Source organism: Capricornis sumatraensis, chromosome X (assembly GCF_032405125.1).
Source record: "Capricornis sumatraensis isolate serow.1 chromosome X, serow.2, whole genome shotgun sequence".
Classification (NCBI taxonomy): Eukaryota; Metazoa; Chordata; class Mammalia; order Artiodactyla; family Bovidae; genus Capricornis; species Capricornis sumatraensis.
In genome coordinates this window covers 86,794,712-86,802,553 of record NC_091092.1, presented here as the reverse complement: position 1 = coordinate 86,802,553, position 7,842 = coordinate 86,794,712, and positions in this window count along the sequence as shown.

Genomic DNA, 7,842 nt, shown 5'->3' with positions numbered 1-7,842 from the left:
AGAAAAAACACAGAACGGATAAACCATACTTGGGCAACACTCATGACTGCTAAGAAGGAAGAAGAGGACAAAACAGTCAGATGAGACCATGCTGATAGATGAAGGAAGTGGAAGTGAAGTAAACAACAAACTAGTACTTTCTATAAATACTTTTCCAAAGGACAAATAGCTTTGATATATAAAGAGATTGTTCAAATTATTGCAACTGAATCCCAGCAGAAGAAAGGGCATAAGATATTGGTAAGTAGATAATTTATTAAAGGAGCTTTAAAAACGAGAAATTAAAATTGAAACAGTAACATGCTACCTTCTGTTAGCATTTCTCAAAGATTCTATTTTGTTTTGTTTTCTGGCTGTGCCATAAGGCTTAGACTTCCCTGTAGCTCAGACAGGAAAAAATCTGTCTGCAATCCAGGAGACATGGGTTCAATCCCTGGGTCAGGAAGATCCTCTGGAAAAGGAAATGGCAACCCACTCCAGTATTCTTGCCTGGAGAATTCCATGGACAGAGGAGCCTGGCGGGGTACAGTCTGTGGTTGCAAGAGTCGGACATGACTGAGTGACTAATACCACCACCAGGAGGCTTGGGATCTTAGTTCCCCAACCAAGGATGGAAGCTGCGCCCCCTGCAGTGAAATTGCAGAGTCCTAACCACTGAACCACCAGGGAATTCCCACAGAGATTCTTCAAATACCATAGAATCCTGTAAGAGGAAGACTTTCAAGAGAGTGACAAACAAGATAGCTAGAAGGTCAAGGACAAGAGCCTGCCACTTGTCCTTGAGACACCAGTTAAAATTTATAGATCACTCTCACTTTGGAATATATGCATAAAACACCAAATAAACCTTAAGAAACTGAATATAGCATTACACTGGAAGGTTTGCCTACTATAAATAAGGAGAGTTTATTCTAAGTACACAAGATTGATACCACAAGGGATCTATCAACATCATTTACCAGATTAATAGATTTTAAAAAGGCCATAATCATCTCAACAGATGTCAAGAATGTATTTTTAAAAAATTGTATTTATTCCAGATTGAAATATTTTTAAAAATATTCCAGGAGGTAAGTTTGTTTCTTAACATGATATAGAATATTTAAATTAAAACCAAGAAGCAAAATCTCATTCCCCTTAATACAGGAAGACAATGATGCCTCCTGCTACCTAGTATAATTAACATGGTAAAAAAAAACTTTAAAAGGAAAAAAGTGAAGAATGTATATAGGAAAGGAATATATATCTAATTTTGATGTTTGGATTGCATGAATGGAAATTTATACAACCCTAAGAATATTAGCTAAAAATAACTAAAAGTAACAAATGAATTTAGAAATTACAAGGTAATCAAAACAACTGCATTCCCATGAACTATCATAGAACTAGAAAATATAATAATTTATTTATGATAGAGACATAATCTTGAAACACAATGTGCTGCATGCTCACTTGCTTCTGTTGTGTCCGATTCTCTGTGACCCTATGGACTGTAGCCCACCAGGCTTCTCTGTCCATGGGATTCTCTAGGCAGGAATACTGGAGTGGGTAGCCACACCCTCTTCCAGGGGAGCTTCCCTACACAGGGACTGAACCCCAGGTCTCCTGTATCTTCTGCATCACAGGCAGATTCTTTACTGCTGAAATCTATTTATGATAGATACATAATCTTAAAACAAAATATTACCTTAAAATTTATAAAATCCAAATATGAGGGGAAAAAGAATGACATAAATCGACATGCATCATGTTCTTAGAAAGTTTAAATACAGTAAGAATGAAACAGACACTAATTTGAATTCTGAATTGTATTACAACTATATATTAATCTAGAGTCCCCATGGCATTCTTTAGACAACTTGAAAGATTGATAGTGAACTTCACCTGGAAGAATAAGTAGGCATGGTTACTAGCATATATATTTTCTTAAAAGTAAATATAGCAAACAACCCATCAGCATTTAATCTTGTACAAAGAAACAATCACCAAAACTTTACAGCACTGGATTAAGAATAGAGATTCTATAAATGGATATATTCTGTTTCTAAAACTTAATAAATGATAAATCAAAATGCAAAGCTAGCAAAAGCAAATATAAGAACAGATTCAATCGCTTTTTAGTAAACAGTTGAGGAATTGCTAGATATCAAAATGGAAAACAATATACAATTATAACATAAACCATACTATAATAAGTTACAAGTGAAAATCTTTAGAGTTGATTTTAAAAAGAACACAGAATATTATATTCATCCCAGATGTGGTAGATAGACAAAGTTATTTCTGACCATGGAAAGACACAAAATGAATTAAGTCATATGTAGTAAAATATAACTTTTTGCAACAGGAACTCTCCTTCATTGTTGGTGGGAATGCAAAATAGCACACTCACTTTGGAAGACCATTTGACAATTTCTTACAAAACTAAACATACTCTTATTATACGATTCAGCAATCATGCACCTTGGTGTTTATCCAAAAGATTTGAAAATTTACATTCACACCAAAACCTGCACACAGATGTTTATAGCAGCTTTACACATAATTGCCAAAACCAGGAAAAACCAAGATGTTCTTCAGTTGGTGAAAGGATAGACAAACCATAGTAATGGGAAAATGGGATATTATTAACTTTAAAATAGGATATTATTTAGTGAAAAAAATAAATGAACTATCAAGTCACCCAAAGATACAGAGGTATTCTAAAAGAAGTATAAGAAGCCATTTGGACAAGGCTATATACTGTATGATTCCAACTATATGACATTCTGGAAAGGGCAAAACTGTGGAGACAGTAAAATAACCAGTGGCTGTCAGGGGTGTGGGAAGAGGGAGTAATGAACAGGCAGAGCACAGAGGATTTTTAGGGCAGTGAAGATATTCTGTATGACACCCTAATCATGGTACATTGGTTCAAACCCATGGAATATGAAACACAAAGAGGGAACCCTAAGGTAAACTCTGGACTTTGTTAAAAGTGAAAGTGGATTAGTCATGTCTGATTCTTTGTGACCCCATGGACTATACAGTCTTCATGGACTATTCAGTCCATGGAATTCTCCAGGACAGAATACTGGAGTGGGTAGCCTTTCCCTTCTCATCATCCCAACCCAGGGATCAAACCCAGGTCTCCCACATTGCAGGCGGATTCTTTACCAAGTGAACTATCAGGGAAATTATCAGGGAAATTCTGGACTTTAGTTAATAATAATATATCAATATTGGCCCATCAAGTATAACAAGTGTACTATATTAACAGCAAGATATTAGTAATAGAGGAAACTGAGGTGGGGAAAGTATATGGGAACTTTCTGTACTTTCTGCTCAATTTTTCTGTAAACCTGAAACCACTTAAAAAAAAAAAGATCTATTAAGTTTAAAAAAAACAACAAAGGAGACTAAATGGGCAGTTTACGCATAAGGAAACTTTTACTCTTAAAAATCATCCTGTGGAACACAGAAATCTCTATTAAAGTTATTTAAACCAATTCTCCAAATTCACAGTACATCAGAATCCCCTGGAGGGTTCATTAAAACAAAGACTGCTAGGCCCCCTACCTGACCTCACCCCCAACTTTTGATTCCTTTAAGGCTGAGGTGGGACCTGACCATTAGATTTCCTAATGAGGTCCCAGGGAATGCTGATGCTGCTGGCCCTGTGCATCGAGAAAAATATAAAGTCTGAGAAAAAGAAAAGCAAGGCCAAGGAGTCCCCAAAATGGGGCTATAGGGCGCACAAAAATTAGAGGGCACATATAAAACACGTTGAGCCTTTTTTTGCAGAGTATATTAGACAAGGTTGGGAGAGAGAACAAGTCCCACCTGTTTAAAAACTTGAGTAAGAAGATTGAAAGGTAGTATTTGTCTAGTCGTATCACATCCTTTCTCTCATATTGCTATACTGACCTAAAATCATAAACCTGTAATGGACAAAGGCATTAAGAAAGGTAGGAATGGGAGAACAAGATGGCAAAGGAGTAGGTGGACATGGAATACATCTCTCTCCATGGATACATCAAGAATACACCTTCAGACACAGAAGTGCATGCAGAACACCAGCTGAGAGCAAACAGGAGTAACTGACCAGTGGAAAAGAATATATAGAACCACGCAAAACTCAGTAGGATAAAGGAACTAGGGGGAAAAACAGAAGTGTTAGTAGGACTCGACCTGCCCTTTGCAGGTAGGGGAACTGAAGCAGAGGTCCGATCCCCACATGGGGCAATTGTCTGAGTCAGAGGAGAAACATTTAAGGCTGAAACAGCTGATCTGTGGCAGCCTAAATGGAATGAGAATCAGACAGTCCTTGCCGCAGCCATACATACCCCAGACAGGAACGCTGGTCCCCTGGAAGGTGCGGTGGCTGGGAGCTGGAGTTTAGGTATTGTGGAGCAATCCCAGGGTGAGGGCTGCTATTGACTGTAGAGAGATGGATCAAGGGGATGTGAGGGAGGAGACTGTGATGGGAAATGCCAGTGGAGGAAAGCCAGGCAGCCATGGAAGCAAGACAATACTGCTGAGTCACGTGTAGCGGGTGGAGCCATCACCACAGCCTCTTACTCCCCACAACACAGCATTGGCAGCTGAATGATAGGGAGGCTGGCCCAGCAAATGCCTGAGCACTGAACTACAGAGTAGGACCCCACCCAGGGTGCCCCTTTAAGTGCCTGATGCACCAATCTACAGAGTAGGACCCCAGCCAGGGGGACCACTCTATGTGCCTGATATGCTAAACAACAGAAAAGGACCCCAGGCAAAGGAGCCCTCTAAGTGCCCAAACAGGTGGAGCTACAGAGAAAGACTTGCCAAAGCGGCCTTCTGATTGCCAGCTACAAGAGGCTGGAAAAAAGACTCTGATAGGGCCACAACTCCTGAAGAGGAGGCAGTCTGTGTCCCTGCACACTTAGTGCCAGCCGGGTCCCTGCAAGCCAAGCAGCTACACCACCTTCACACTCAACTCTCACTGGGGCAGAGCTGCCACAGGCAAAATAAGTCTTGCATCTATGCGCACAGAATCACTTCAGTTGTGTCTGACTCTTTGCAACGCTGTAGACTGTGGCCTGCCAGGCTTCTCTATCAGAGGGGGGTTCTCCAAGCAAGAATACTGGAGCGTATTGGCCAATATTGGTTGCCATAACCTTCTAGAGCACTGTATTTCCTGCTTCCCTGGCCGCCAAGCCCTGTGAGTACCTTGTGCTGCCAGAACCCCTGCAACCCAAGCAGCTGCACCACTTCCACACTTGGCCCTCAAAGGGGCAAACCCAAGTCCTCCAGAGCAGCCTCAGGAGCAAACCCCAGTGGACAACCAACATGTAGAGGTGGAAATAAAATCTCAATTGAAACCCAGGGGAAGTGTTGCTAAGGAAGAAGGCCCAAAACCTTCCCACCAGCTGTACAAGCTTCAGATTAAATCCACAGGATCAACTAGGCAGTCTCAGTGTCTATAGAATATATAAAAGCACTGAGAGCTCCCACAAAAGAAAACGCACTAGTTCTGATAGCTGTGGACATTGAAGGCAAGAACACACAGGAGTAAGACCAGATTAGAACCTGAGCTGCCCCCACAGCAGGTTCAGAGATCAGCACAGTGCTGGAGGACATCCTAGGGAGGTAAGGTGGACTCCCAGCGAGGGAAAGGACTCTGACAGCAGTGACTCAAAAAGAACATTTATTATTTTTATTTTTTGACTTGTTCTGTAGATTCTTTTGGATTTTCTTCTTTTTTCCCTCCCCCCGCCCCCCATTGTTTAGTTGTCAATTTTATTGGCACTAAGAAATACAATTAAGCTTTTGAGCTTTTTTCTCTCAGTCACTTTTTTTTGTTGTTGTTGTTATAAACCTCTACCTCTATGCTGGGCTTTTGCAGTTCTGTGGAGTTTTACTTTTTTCTCTCTCTTTTTTCTGTTTTAACTTTTTAAACCTATTATTTTTTTTCCTACATTTATTCCTTTGCTTTTCCTACTGGTCTTTCCCCCTTGCACTTAATCTTTAATGCTTATAAATCTTCTTTATCTACCTCTATTTAACTTTGCATATCTATTTTTTCTTTCTTTTCTTTCTCCCCTTCCCTCTCAACATATTTGTTAGTTTTATTTTCATTGCTTTATTCCCCAATTGGCACCTTGCTTTTGTTTTCCAGTTTGTGGAAACTGTTTTCCAGTTTGTGCTTTAGTTAGTTTTGTTCTGGTAGATATAATTTTTGCTTTCCTTTGTTTACTGGGTCAATCTATTATACTTTCTTTTTGTTGGACTGTTTTGATTTTGCTTATGTGTGTATATGTATATGTGTATATTCAGTCACACTTTTTCTTGTTGTTATAAACCTCTGTTTCTATGTTTGGCTTTTGCAGTTCTGTGGAGTTTTCTTCTTTTTTTCCCTTTTTGCTTTTTCTTCTGTTTTTTTTTCATTCATAATTTTAATTTTTTAAATCTATTATACTTTTTCTACATTTATTCCTTTATTTGCCTTTCCTACTGTTCTTTTCCCCTTACAGTTAATCTTTAATGTATATACACCTTCATCTACCTCTATTTAACCTTGCATATCTATTCTTTCTTACTTTTCTTTCTTTCTTTTCCACTCAACATATTTGTTAGTTTTCTTTGCATTGCTTTATTCCCCACTTGGCACCTTGCTTTAGTTTTGTTTTCCAGTTTGTGCTTTAGTTAGTTTTGTTTTAATTTGACTTCCTTTGTTTGCTGGTCAATCTACTGTATTTTTGTTGGACTGTTTTGACTTTGCTCATGGGTGTATATGTATATGTGTATATTCCATTATTTTAATTATTATTTGTCTGATTTTTGTAACTGCCACTTGTCTGGGGTTCATCTTTGGCTTCTCGTTTTTGGATATTTGTTTTAATCTCACTTAATGCCGTAACAAACTATTTGTAGAACAAAGATTCCTGACCAGAGATCAAGCTGTGAGACTCCAAGACCATAGGCTACCAGACAACTAACCCTAGGGAGTATCAAACAGTGAGAACTCACACAAAGGAAACCACTTGAATACAAGACCCAGTATCAACCTACCAGCAGTAGCACCCTGTACAGGACACCTGATCTAAACAACAAACAAAACAAAAATACAAACCCAAGCATCAGCAGACAGGATTACCACCTCACTCAGCCTTGCTCATCAGAGGAAAAACAAGTAAACAAACAAAAACTCAGCACAAATCTCACCCTATATGAAACTGACACAAACTGCTAGACCAACGTTAGGAGGGCAGAAACCAAAAGGAAGAAAGACTTCCACCTTCTTCAAGGAAAGAATTCAAGTTTCCTTGAAGCCTGGGAAAAGGAGACCTCAAACACAGTAAGTTAAAAAATAATGAAAAGGCAGAGAAATCCTACACAAATGAAGGAACAAACTAGAAACACAGAAGTCCAAATAAATGAAGAGGAACTAGGCAAACCACCTGAAAAAGAATTCAGAATAATGATAGTAAAGATGATTAAAAACCTTGAAAACAAAATGCAGAAAATGCAAGAATCAATTAACAAAGATTCAGAAGAATTAAGGAATAAACATACAGAGACAAACAACACAATTACTGAAATTAAAAATACTCTGGAAGGAATCAATAGCAGAATATCTGAAGCAGAAGAACAAATCAGTGAGCTGGAAGATAAAATGGTGGAAATAACTTCTGAAGAGCAGAATAAGGTAAAAAGAATGAAAAGAACTGAGGGCAGTCTCAGAGACCTCTGGGACAATATCAAACACACCAACATTTGAATTTATAGGGGTCCCAGAAAAAGAAGAGAAAAAGAAAGGGTACGAGAAAATTTTTGAAAAGATTATAGTTGAAAATTTCCCCAACATGGAAAAGAAATAGT